Genomic DNA, 14,331 nt, shown 5'->3' with positions numbered 1-14,331 from the left:
AAATAAGTTAATAATTCTGGAATAAGAGCTACAGCTGCGATGATGATGATGTTATTATAAAACTTCAAAAATCCAATTTATTCACAAAATTCCATTTGGGGAAGAGAAGTTACCATCGTTGTCTGAACTGGGTCATTTGGGTTCAAAGTTCAAAGTAAATTTATTATCAAGATAGTAGTACTAGTAGTGTGATCACTCGAGTCGGGTATGCTGTTCTCCTAAGGAGTTGCCTGTTGGCTCTAGAGGCCGATCTGGGATCCATGTGTTCTGGTGCTGTGTGGGCAAGAGTAAGTGGTGGCTGTGGTTCGTGGTTGGGTCTTTTCGTTTTTCAGTCTCTCCTCTCACAGGTGCCACTTGTTCTCTGTGACACAGCGGACGTTGTTCTCATGAGGTACAGCTCCGTCTTGAACAGATTTCAACCAGGTGCATCTATTGAGTGCAGTGTCTTCCCAGTGTTCAGATTAAAGTTGAATGTCTTCAGGCTGATTTTGATGTTTATTATCAAAGTACATGTATGGCATCATATGCTTCTTTGAGATTCATTTTCTTGCAGGCATTCACAGTAGAACAAGGAAATGCAATAGAATCAGTGAAAAGCTGCTCGCAAAGACTGACAAACAATTGGTGTACCAAAAAAACTGTGCCAATACAAATAAATCAATAGATAGATAGATAAATACTGAGAATATGAGTTGTAGATTCCTTGAAAGTGAGTCCATTGGTTGTGTTCAGTGATCAGTTCAGTATTGAGGTGAGTGATGTTATCAGGAGCCTGATGGTTGAAGGTGTGGATCCTGAACCAACGCGACTAACTTCATTTCTGCTGCAAAGTGACTGATTCTCTGGTATGTGTACTCTGATTAATTATGTCAAGGACAAGAAGGTGTGGACAATGAAAATTCTTTTACCAATGGCACCCACAACCTGACAAAGAATTTTAAAGGATTTCAGTCAGGACCCAAAAGAATATTTTCATACAGAAATGAGCCTCGCAGCTTATTGGACTCACTCCATGCCCTACCTTTTAATTCTAGTCATTGTTTAGACCAAAAGTTTATTAGGTGTTTCACCCAAATCACAAAGGCTGGGCACTGAGAATCTGAAATAAAGGCAGAAAATGATGGTTGTGTTCATCAGGTCAGGAAATAACTGGAGAGAGAGAAGCAGTGAAGCTTTAATTTAATACATTTACATGAAAGTACACTTAAAGTGTTAATATGCTTTGTTTAACATGATCAATTCAAATAAAATGTTTTGTGAAACCCAAACTTTGATATGTAATAATCTGAAAAACAATGATGTTTGGGATTCCTAGATTCTATTAAACAAGTATGTCTCTGTCCTCAAAAGCTGTCAGCAATTATTCTCATTCGCAGAGGATATTTTTCTTTCAATACCATAATTCTAAAAGGCCCACTACATCCACAGCAGCCATTTCCCCCCATACTCATTGAAGACCCTCAACAGTTTGGGACATTGTGAGAAAATTAACTGTTAAATTTTCCTGGATCTGAATAATATTGTGCTTGTTACTTTTAACCCTTCACTGAGTAGGGCTGAGGTAATGAGTACAAATTGGGCATATTTTCTACTGCCTGTTGGAGTCCAATGAAAGTTGCATGTTAGATACATTTGGGTTATCCTTCCCCATAGTTCAAGTGTGTCAATATGGGCACAGAATTTGTCAGAAGGTGAGAGTGTGGGGTTGAACCCAAAGGAATATTGTCTTCAAATCAACAAACATTTTGATGTTGAAGGTGTAGGTTGAATAGTTTCCCAGAAGTTCAACAGATTAGCTCCACCCCATGGAAGTTTACTGAAGGTGAGCAGCAATATTGTGCAGAAAAAGACTGAGAAAAACGTTGGAGAAATGACACCACCTTGCTTGACAGTGGTCTTCATTGAGTGACTCTGTTGTAGACCAGTTGGTTGATAACATGCCATTGTGGAACAAACATAAGATGGAGACAGTTCCCATGGGCAGCTGGATTTGTGAAGGGTGTTCCACAGTCCCTCTCGACTGATAGACCGAAAGACTAGAGCAAGTTGAACAGAGAAGATGTATGATTCAAAGTTCAAAGTTCAATATAATTTTATTATCAAAGTTGAACAAACAACCAATATGCAAAAGAAGACAAACTGAAAATACAAAAAATAATGATAATAATTAATAAATAAGTAATAAATAATATTGAGAAATGAGTTGCAGTGGCCAGATGTGCTTCCACTGTTTTGTATTTGACTTGCTGCTGGGGGATTCTGGGTGATCAGTCATTGAAAGAATCAGTTTTCCACCCAGTGGGTGGTGGTTATATGAAACGAGCTACCAGAGGCAGTGGTAGAGGCAGGTACAAGTGCAATTTATAACAGACACTTAGATAGCCTTCTCAACCGTGTCAATCAGTGATGGCAGCAGGGTTGTTGTAATATTCCACCCCTCAGAATTCAGTTCCTTTGAAGTCAATAAAGCCACAATTTTAGAACCATGTCACACATTCAACAATCCAAGGATATATCTCTAAACAAATTTTGCTTCAGAGAGTCCACTACTCCTACTATCCTATGCAAATATCGTTCTGAACAAACGCTTAGATATCTAGAGTGAGAATTGTACTAGGGACCACCTGGCTCAGAGATAATTCTGCCAGTTATCTAGGCAGGAGTCATTAACGTTCAAGGGCAAATGTGGCCTGTACTGAGACCACAGAGGATAAACTAAGAATAGCTCAAATGTCAAAGATCTTTTGTTCTCATTGTGTATTTATTGATATTGTCAGGACCTGAGGCTAATGGGATTTTGAATATTTGCTTTTGAAATAATACAGCAGGAGGCTTTTTTTCCATCACACATCTGCTCACTGAAAGATCAGTGAGTGGTCAGACAGATACAAGCTGGTGCAGCAGTCATGAGCAGTAGACATCTTTTTGTCAGGAAGCTGATGAAGTGACTTCTTCATTTTAATAGGTTTATAAATGTGACTTAAGAAATGGCGCAGTTGCTCTCAGGTAAACCTGATAACATCTTTGAGATTGGCCACAAAAGTAAGTACCTCTTCTACATATGCAGCATTTGTAAACAGAATGAATAATAGAATAATTAAAGAAAAATAAAATAAACAAAATATAAATATAAAAATGAGCTTAGAATGTTCTAGAGTGTAGGAGAGTGAGAGGAGAATTGTTAGAGTTATACAAAATTATGAGGGGTATAGATAGGGTTCAGGGGTTTACAGCCATTTTTATGCCATAGACCCAAAGCCATTAAGCAACGGGTCCATGGACTCCAGGTTGTGAACCCTGAAAATGCAAGCAAGCTTTTGCCACTGAGTTTGAGTGACACTAGAACTAAGGGTCATAGATTAAGGGTAAAAGGTGTAATATTTATGTAGAACAGGAGGAAGAATTTCTTCACTCGGAGGATGGTGAGAGCGTGGAACGAGCTGCCAGCGGAAGTGGTGGATGCAGGGTCGATTTCAACATCTAATAGAAACTTGGATAAGTCAAGTCAAGTCAAGTCAACTTTTATTGTCATTTTGACTATAACTGCTGGTACAGTGCACAGTAAAAATGAGACAACGTTTTTCAGAACCATGGTTTACATGACACAGTACAAAAAACTAGACTGAACTACGTAATTAAAAAAAAACACAGAGAAAGCTATACTAGACTACAGACCTACACTGGACTGCATAAAGTGCACAAAAAAAAGTGCAGGCATTTACAATAAATAATAAACAGGACAGTAGGGCAAGGTGTCAGTCCAGGCTTCGGGTATTGAGGAGTCTGATAGCTTGGGGGAAGAAACTGTTACATAGTCTGGTTGTGAGAGCCCGAATGCTTCGGAGCCTTTTCCCAGATGGCAGGAGGGAGAAGAGATTGTATGAGGGGTGCATGGGGTCCTTCATAATGCTGTTTCCTTTGCAGATGCAGCGTGTGGTGTAACTGTCTGTGATGGCGGGAAGAGAGACCCCGATGATCTTCTCAGCTGACCTCACTATCCGCTGCAGGGTCTTGAGATCCGAGATGGTGCAATTTCCGAACCAGGCAGTGATGCAGCTGCTCAGGATGCTCTCAATACAACCCCTGTAGAATGTGATGAGGATGGGGGGGTGGGAGATGGACATGGATGGGAGGGGTATGGAGGGCTGTGGTCTAGGTGTAGGTAAATGGGATTTGTCATAGTAATAAATCAGCATGGACTAGATGGGCTGAACAGCCTGTTTTTGTGCTGTGGTGTTCTATGACTCTATGGCTCTAATGAGGCAGAACAAAAATTTTAAAACAATTTTCTGCTATAAATAAAATCTAGATTCAAGTGAAATTATCCAAAAAATACAAAACATACAATGAAATAAAAACAATGCAATGATGCACATCAATCTATAGGTAGTGTAAACTGAAATTAAATTATGCATTCTCCAACACATCGACAAAATTTATTGCCAAATTGTTATGGTTGGTCTGTGCAGTGCTAACGATAACTCCTGTTCGGCTCCGTGCAATGCTAGATTTCACAGTTTAGAGATAATATATTTCAGGTGTCATAGGCAAAGTAACCAGTGTAAGTACATGCCTCATCAGTTAATTTCTGGTAGTATCAGTATATCTCTTGCATGTGTTTACAGTTACAGTTTTTACAGTTAAGGTTTACAGTTTGCAGCTTTTGGGCAATTGTACTGGACACCTTACACATATGAAAATCTGAAAGTAGCAACTCAGAAACTTCACTCGCCGCCCAGCATCAGTAACATTATTTTAAGAAATATCATTGAAGTAGTATATAAAAATAGATTATAATTTCAACAGTGTCTTTCTTATCCCAGTGCACCAGATAACCAATTGTTTGGAACAAACACAAAATGCTGGAGGAACTCAGCCAGCCAGTCAGGCAGCATCTATGGAGAGGAATGAACAGTCGGTGTTTCTGGCCAAGACCCTTCATCAGGACCGAAGGTCACTGGGTAGCACAGTAGTATGCATTTAGTGTAACACTCTACGGCCTCAGTGATTCATTTTCAAATCCCATCACTGTCCATGTATGTTCTCCCCGTGACCACATGAGTTTCCTCTGGGTGCTCCAGTTTCCTCCCACGGTCCAAAGACTTACTGGGTTAAGGTTATTGAGTTGTGGGTATGCTATGTTGGTGCCAGAAGCGTGGTGACACTTGTGGGCTGCCCCCAGCACATCCTCAACCTGTGATGGTCTTTGACACAAACAATACATTTCACTGTATGTTTTGATGTACATGACAAATAAAGTTAATCTCTCTTTATGTCTATGAGTCTCTAAATCACTATGAGAAGCAAGTCTCTTGGAGTGCAGGAGATTAACAGGAGATTTGATTGAGGTATACAAAATTATGAGAGGTATAGATAGGGTAAATGAAAACAGGCTTTTTCCACAGAAGTTGGGTGGGACTAGGTCAATAGGTCAAAGGTGAAAGATGAAGCATCCAAGGGGAACCTGAGGGCAATTTGTTTTGCTGAGAGGGTGGTGCAAGTGTAGCTGCCATTGAAAGTGGTAGATGCAGGTTCAATTGCAAAATTTAAGAGAAGTTTGGATAGATACATGGATGGGAGGGCTATGGAGGGCTATGGTCTAAGTGCAGGTCAATAGGACTAGGCAGAATAATAGTTCAGCACAGACTAAATGCCTGTTTCTGTGCCTCTGTGCTATGTGACTCTATGACTCTTGTGTCACCTCTTTGTTATTCAATTCCCCCTGGTAAATGCACATACTTCAGGCAGACACGGCCTGCTGGATGCCCCTAGATACTGTCAGCCCCATCCCACCCAATCACTGCAGGAGCAGCACCAGACAAAGACACAGATGAAGAGCACATTACATCACCTAATAACACCTAGTGTACTGAGACCATGAAGGATGAAGGGAGTAGGCTAGAAGGGGTAAACGACATTGGGATGTGGTTAGGAAGAAAATTAGATTAAAGATTAGCTTTACATACATCACATGTACATTGAAATATCAAAGCATATAGAGAAAGTTCCACATGGAAGGTTAGTTAAGAAGGTTCAGTCGTTAGGTATTAATGCTGGAGTAATAAAATGGATTCAACAGTGGCTAGATGGGAGATGCCAGAGAGTAGTGGTGGATAATTGTTTATCGGGATGGAGGCCGGTGACTAGTGGTGTGCCTCAGGGATCTGTTTTGGGCCCAATGTTGTTTGTAATATACATAAATGATCTGGATGATGGGGTGGTAAATTGGATTAGTAAGTATGCCGATGATACTAAGGTAGGAGGTGTTGTAGATAATGAGGTGGATTTTCAAAGCCTGCAGGGAGATTTATGCCGGTTAGAAGAATGGGCTGAACGTTGGCAGATGGAGTTTAATGCTGAGAAGTGTGAGGTTCTACATTTTCAAATAGAACATACAGGGTAAATGGTAGGGCATTGAGGAATGCAGAGGAACAGAGAGATCTAGGAATAACAGTGCATAGTTCCCTGAAGGTGGAGTCTCATGTAGATGGGGTGGTGAAGAAGGCTTTTGGAACGCTGGCCTTTATAAATCAGAGCATTGAGTACAGAAGTTGGGATGTAATGTTAAAATTGTGCAAGGCATTGGTAAGGCCAAATTTGGAGTATTGTGTACAGTTCTGGTCACTGAATTATAGGAAAGATGTCAACAAAATAGAGAGAATACAGAGAAGGTTTACCAGAATGTTACCTGGGTTTCAGCACCTAAGTTACAGGGAAAGATTGAACAAGTTAGGTCTTTATTCTTTGGAGCATAGAAGGTTGATGGGGGGACTTGATAGATGTATTTAAAATTATGAGGGGGATAGATAGAGTTGACGTGGATAGACTTTTTCCATTGAGAGTAGGGGAGATACAAACTAGAGGACATGATTTGAGAGTTAGGGGGCAAAAGTTTAAGGGAAACACGAGGGGGAATTTCTTTACTCAGAGAGTGATAGCTGTGTGGAATGAGCTTCCTGTAGAAGTAGTAGAGGCCAGTTCAGTTGTGTCATTTAAGGTAAAATTGGATAGGTATATGGACAGGAAAGGAGTGGAGGGTTATGGGCTGAGTGCGGGTAGGTGGAACTTGGTGAGATTAAGAGTTCAGCACGGACTGGGAGGGCCGAGATGGCCTGTTTCCGTGCTGTGATTGTTATATGGTTATATGGTTATAGAAATACATCATTTCAATCAACGACCAAAACAGTTCGAGGACGTGCTGGAGGCAGCCCACAAGTGTCACTGTCCTGCTGGCACCAACGTAGCATGTACACAACTCGCTAACCCTAACCCGTGCATCTTTGAAATGTGGGAGGAAGCCCACGCAGTCACAGGAAGAACATACAAGCTCCTGATAGACAAACCTAGAACCTGGGTTGCTGGCACTGTAAAGTGTTGTGTTACCGTGCACCCCAGTCTCCACACATTGGCACCAGCAGGACCACAACAAAGCCAGCAACAGAGGATGACTGTGGTGCACTGATGTGTCTGCAGGAGACAGAAAGAAGCTTGGGGGAAATTGAGAGAACATACACCAGTAGGCAGGGTAGGCATCATGCTATCACAGGGCCAGAGATCACCGATCAGAATTAAGTCAGTCAAGTTTATTGTCATTTAACTATATATAGTACGTGTATACTGTCAAGTGACACAATGTTTTTCTGAACCAGAGTGTAAAGCACTATAGTACACATAACACACATAACAAATCATAACTTAAAGAAAGCAAGGATGGAATCTATAGATGGATTACATATAAATAAACAAACTAAAGTGCATAAATTAAATGTTGTCAGGTACGGAACAGATTAACCAGTGACACTTCAAATATGATGTGACAGGGAGTTCAGAAGCCGAATGGTCTGAGGGAAGAAACTGTTCCCCATCCTGACCTTTCTTCTTTTTATGCATCACAGTCTCCTGCCTGATGGTAGAAAGTCAAAGAGGATGCTGGATAGATGGGTTGGATCCCAAATAATACTAAGGGCCCTGGGCTCTGTTACTGTACTGGTCAAAGAACACTGCGGCTGTCTACAAGAAGGGTCAGAGCTGCCTCTATTTCCTGAGGAGACTGAGCTCCTTTAACATCTGCCGGACGATGCTGAGGATGTTCTACGAGTCTGTGGTGGCCAGTGCTATCATGTTTGCTGTTGTGTGCTGGGGCAGCAGGCTGAGGGTAGCAGACACCAACAGAATCAACAAACTCATTCGTAAGACCAGTGATGTTGTGGGGGTGGAACTGGACTCTCTGACAGTGGTGTCTGAAAAGAGGATGCTGTCCAAGTTGCATGCCATCTTGGACAATGACTCCCATCCACTCCATAATGTGCTGGTTAGGCACAGGAGTATATTCAGCCAGAGACTCATTCCACTGAGATGTAACACTGAGTGCCATAGGAAGTCATTCCTGCCTGTGGCCATCAAACTTTACAACTCCTCCCTCGGAGTGTCAGACACCCTGAGCCAATAGACTGGTCCTGGACTTATTTCCACTTGGCATGATTAACTTATTATTTAATTATTTATGGTTTTATATTGCTATATTTCTTCGCTATTCTTGGTTGGTGCAGCTGTAACAAAACCCAATTTCCCTTGGGATCAATAAAGTATGTCTGTCTGTCTGTCTATGCAGTAGTCCTGGTAAATGTCCTCAATGGAAGGTAGACAGACCCCGATGACCCTCTCAGCCATTCTCACAGTCCTTTGTAGGGGTTTTCAGTCCAATGCCACTGCTACTGGGTACTGGCAATAAGGAGTTTGTACATTCTCCCTGTGACCACGTGGGTTTCCTCTGGGTGCTCCAGTTTTCTCCCACAGTCCAAAGGCATGTGCTTGGGGTTAGTGAGCTGTGGTCATGCTATGTCGATGCCAGAAGCATGGTGACACCTACAAACTGCTCAGCACAATCCTCACTGATCTGATTTGATGCAAACAACAAATTTCACTGTCTGTTTCAATGACTCGATGTACATATAACAAATCTAATCTTTGCTTTAAAAGTCTTCATCAAAGTCTTCATCAAGGGGTCACTAGTGGAAAGGGTGAGCTACTTCAAGTTCCTGTGTGTCAACATCTCTGACGATCTATCCTGGGCCCAACATATTGCTGCAACTGTGAAGAAGGCATGCCAGTGGCTATATTTCATTAGGAGTTTGAGGAGATTTGATACGTCACCAAAGGCTCCAGCAAATTCCTACAGATGAGGTCTGGAGGGGCCACTGAACAGGATCAGAAAAAGCCGCAGAAGATGGTAAACTCAGCCAGCTTCATCATAGGCACGAGCCTCCCCAACATTGAGGGCATATTCAAAAGGCAATGACTTACAAAGACAGCATCTATCATTAAGAACCCCCATCACCCAGAACATACCCTCATTACCAACATCAGGGAGGAGGTACTGGAGTCTGAAGATGCACACTCAGTGTTTCAGGACAGCTTCTTCCTTTCCACTATCAGATTTCTGAATGGACAATGAACCCATGAACATTATTTCACTATTTTGCTCTCTTTTTGCACTAATTTATTTTAACATGTTTATTGTAATTTATAGTAATTATTATGTATTACACTGATCGCTGCTGCAGAACAACAAATTTCACGACTTATGTCTGTGATAATAAATCTGATTCTAATTCTGAAAAACCTCCCCACTATGTTTGGTCATGCAATTAGGAATTCCACCAGACTAACATTTAAAATCATGGAACATCACAGATGCTGAAAATTTGAAATAGAAATCTGAAATAAAATATTGGAGGTCAGGCAAGATCTGCAAAAATAAAAACAGAGTTAAGGCTTCCTATCTTTCCCTCCAGCCATACATTCTGCTTCATCTTCCTGTTTCTATCATGAGTAGGTGGAACTGACAGTAAACCTTTTAAATTCCTGATTGTTAAATCTCATCCCTATATCTTTAAACTCTGCCTGCAAGACCTAAAGCTTGGTGTGGTGAACTATGTGCCTGTCTGGACACGCCCCCTTCTGACTGCTCCTGTGGCTCCTCCCACAGGCCCTGTATAAAGGCGATTCAGGTCTAATCCTCTGCCTCATTCTCCAGGATGTAATATGATGGTCACTCACTGCTGGTTCCTTCTTCAGTCAATAAAAGCCAATATCTCGCCTACATCCCAGTGTGAGTTATTGATGGTGCATCACTTGGGTGGCATGATCAGGTGGATCTTGTGCATATAAGACCAAAAGATCATAACATATAGGAGCAGAATTCTGCATCAAATCTGCAATACCATTTCATGGCTGATGCATTGTTTTCCTCTCAGCCCCAATCTCCTGCCTTCTCCCCGTATACCTTCATGTCCTGACCAACCACAAATCTGTCAACCTTTGCCTCAAATATATACACCTATATAAAAAACTTTGCTTCCACAGCTGCCAATGGGAAAGAATTCCAGATTCACCATTCTCCAGCTAAAGAAATCTCTCCTCATCTCTGTTCTAAAAGGATGCCCCTCTATTCTAAGGCTGTGTCCTCTGGTCTTAGACTCTCCCACTATAAGAAACATCCTCCCCACATCTGCTCTATCAAGGCCTTTTAACATTCAATGGGTTTCGATGAGGTCACCTTTCTTTCTTCTGAGTTCCAGTGAATACAGGCCGCTCTTCATATGACAAGCCATTCAATCCTGGGATCATTTTCATGAACCTCCTTTGAACCCTGCCCGGTTTCAGTACATCCTTTCTAAAGATAAGGGGCTCTAAACTATCACTGTACTCCAAGTGAGGCCTCACCAGTGCTTTATAAAGTCTCAACATTAGGTCCTTGCTTTTAGACACTAGTCCTCTTGAAATGAATGCTAACATTGCATTTGCTTTCCTCACCACAGACCCAATCTGCAAATTAACCTTTTGGGAATCCTGCACAAGTACTTCCAAGTTCTTTTGCACCTCAGAATTTTGTATTTTCTCCCCACTTAAAAAATATTCAACACTTTTATTTCTTCTATTAAAGTGCATGACCATACCCTTCCCAACATTGTATTCCATCTTCCACTTATTTGCCAATTCCCCTAATCTGTCTATCCTTCTGTAGCCTCTCTAACTTCCTCAAAACTACCTTCCATCAATTTATCTTTATATCATCTGCAAACTTTATAACAGAGCTATCAATTCCAACATTCAAAGCATTAACATATAATGTAAAAAGATTCTATCCCAACACAGACCCCTGTGGAACACCACCAGTCACCGGCAGCCAGTCAGAAAAGGTTCCCTTTATTCCTATTTTTTGCCTTCTGCCAACCAACTACTGCTTTATCCATGCTAGAATCTTTCCTGTAATACCATGTTAGCTTGTTAAGCAGACTCATGTGTGTCACCTTGTCAAAGGCCTTCTGAAAATCCAAGAACACAACATCACCGATTCTCCTTTGTCTATCCTGCTTGTTATTTCTTCAAAGAATTCCCAACAGATTTGTCAGGCAAGATTTACCCTTGAGGAAAACATGTTGATTACAGCCTATTTTATCATGTGCCTCCAAGTACCCCAATGCCACATCCTTAATAATTGACTCCAACATCTAAGGTCAGACTAACTGGCCTATAATTTTCTTTCTTCTGCTTCTCTCTTTTCTTGAAGAGTGGAGTGACATTTGCAATTTTCCTATCTTCTGGAACCATTCCAGAATCTAGTGATTCTTGAGCAATCATTACCAATGCCTCCATGATCTCTTCAGCCACCTCCTTCAGAACCCTGGGGTGTACACCATTTGGTTTAGGTGACACATCTACCTTCAGACCTTTCAGTTTCCCAGGAGCCTTCCTAGTAATGGTAACTTCACACACTGCATGACTCCTGACACCTGGAACCTCCACCATACTGCTAGGGTCTTGCACAGTGAAAATACTTATTCAGTTCGTTTGCCATTTCCTTGTCCCCCATTACTAGCTCTCCAACATCATTTTCCAGCAGTCCAATATCCACTCTCACCTCTCTTTTATGCTTTATGTATACTTTTGGTATCCTTTATAATATTATTGGCTTCTTTCTACTTAATCAGCATGGCTCTTTAGCCCTGTACCCTAAGAGGAAACACATTGGTCAGAACTTCAGAACCAATCTGAATTAGCACTGTCATCAGGCTAAAGGTTCAAGTTTAACTCCAGAGAGATGAACCCCTAGTCTCAGCTACATTGTCTGAGATGCTGAATTGCATTTGCAATGGCGGAGCCTATTACTAATAGAATCTTTTAAATCCTTCAAGTGGAGATCAAGTGAAGTCAGATGACTCACCTCACATTGAAGAGAGACTCAGAGACTATAATGTGGTTTTGTATACACTAGTCCTAACAGTGATGTAGTACGAGCTCTGGTAGATCAGGGTTCTTTGGTGAGTCAGGTTAGTGGGAAAATCAGAGTAGTGTGCATCAGGTAGTTCGGTGGTAAGTATTCCCTCTGAGTTTCTAGCATCATTACCACCATCAGAGAGAAGGTACAGGAGCCTGAGGGCCCACACGCAATGTTTTAGGAACAAATGCTTACCCCGCACCCCCCCCCCCCCCGCCATCAGATTTCTGAATGGAAAATGAACCCATGAACACTTCCTCACTACTTTTTGCTCTCTTTTTGCACTGCTTATTTAATCATATATATAATAACAAGATTGACTCAAATATACATCCATATCTGAGTCAAGCTACACATTTTCCCTTTCAGATATTCATTGCTCTTTGGACATGAAGGATATGCCTGAACATTGGAGAGTGGAAAATGTTTCATTCAATAAAAAAAGTAAGCATAAAAAAAACTCAACCAGTCATTTTAACCGCAGAGGTGAAAAATCTTTCAGAAACGTAGATTCAGTAAGGATTCATATTCACGGTGGAAAATTGAATAATTAAGGCAAGCCAGCATGGATTTGTTAAGCAAATCATGTTTAACCAATTTGATAGATTTTTTTTGCAGAGGTAAGATAGAGTTGATGAGAGAAATGTAGTGGATGTGGTGTACATAGACTTCCAGAAGACTGATAAGATCTCACAAAACGGGTTTAACAACAATGTTGAAGCACATGGAACAAGAGGTATATTGATGGCATGGATAGGAAGCTGAGTCAGTCACAGGCAACAGAAGCTGGTGGTGACTGCTTGTTTTTCACATCAGAGCAAAGTGAATAATGCCATTTTTTCCATCTGCATTAGAATTGAATTGAAATGAATTGACTTTATTTCTTACATCCTTCACATACATGAGGAGTAGTAATCTTTATGTTATATCTCCGTCTAAATGTGCAATCATAGTAATTTATAATAATTTATAATAAATAGAACAGTCAATCTAACATAAAAATACACTCAAAACAGTGTGAATTCATCAGTCTAATAGCCTGGTGGAAGAAGCTGTCCCGGAGCCTTTTGTTCCTGGCTTTTATGCTACAGTATCATTTCCCATATGGTAGCAGCTGGAATAGATTGTGGTTGGGGTGATTCAGGTCCCCAATGATCCTACGGGCCCTTTTTACACACCTGTCATTGTAAGTGTCCTGAATAGTGGGAAGTTCACAACTACAGATGCACTGGACTGTCCGCACCACTCTCTGCAGAGTCCTGCGATTGAGGGAGTTCCCATACCAGGCAGTGATGCAGCCAGTCAGGATGCTCTCAATTGTGCCCCTGTAGAAAGTTCTTAGGATTTGGGTGCTCATACCAAACTTCCTCAACCGTCTGAGGTGAAAGAGGTGCTGTTGTGCCTTTTTCACCACACAGACGGTATGTATAACCACGTGAGATCCTCGGTGATGTGGATGCTGAGGAACTTGAAGCTGTTTACCCTCTCAACCACAGATCCATTGATGTCAATAGGGGCTAGCCCATCTCCATTCCTCCTGAAATCCACAACCAGCTCCCTTGTTTTTGCAACAATGTGGGAGAGGTTGTTTTCTTAACACCACTGTGTCAGAGTGATAACTTCTTTCCTGTAGGACGCCTCATTATTGTTTGATTTTAGATCAGTCAACGTAGTGTCCTTGGCAAACTTAATTAGCAGATTGGAGCTGTGGGTGGCAATACAGTCATGGGTATACAGGGAGTAAAGGAGGGGACTCAGTACGCAGTCTAATACTAGGGTGAAACCCCGTCTAATGTGAATGGCAGAAAACTTGGCACTATTGTGAAATGCAAAAAGACTGTAGATAATTTATAGCAAGATATAAACAAATATAATGGACAAGTGTATAATAAATGAGGCTTAATGTGGCTAATGTAAAGTGATGCATTTAGTTGGAAGAATGAGGAGAGGCAATATAGAATAAAAGATAGTGTTCTGAAAAGGGTCCTGGGCAAATGGGTGCACAAGATATTGAAGAGGAAGAGCAGTGAAGAATGCTTGCACTGTTCTGG

The sequence above is a fragment of the Hypanus sabinus genome, chromosome X2, assembly GCF_030144855.1.
Source record: "Hypanus sabinus isolate sHypSab1 chromosome X2, sHypSab1.hap1, whole genome shotgun sequence".
NCBI lineage: Eukaryota > Metazoa > Chordata > Chondrichthyes > Myliobatiformes > Dasyatidae > Hypanus > Hypanus sabinus.
Note: the sequence above shows the minus strand (reverse complement) of the source record.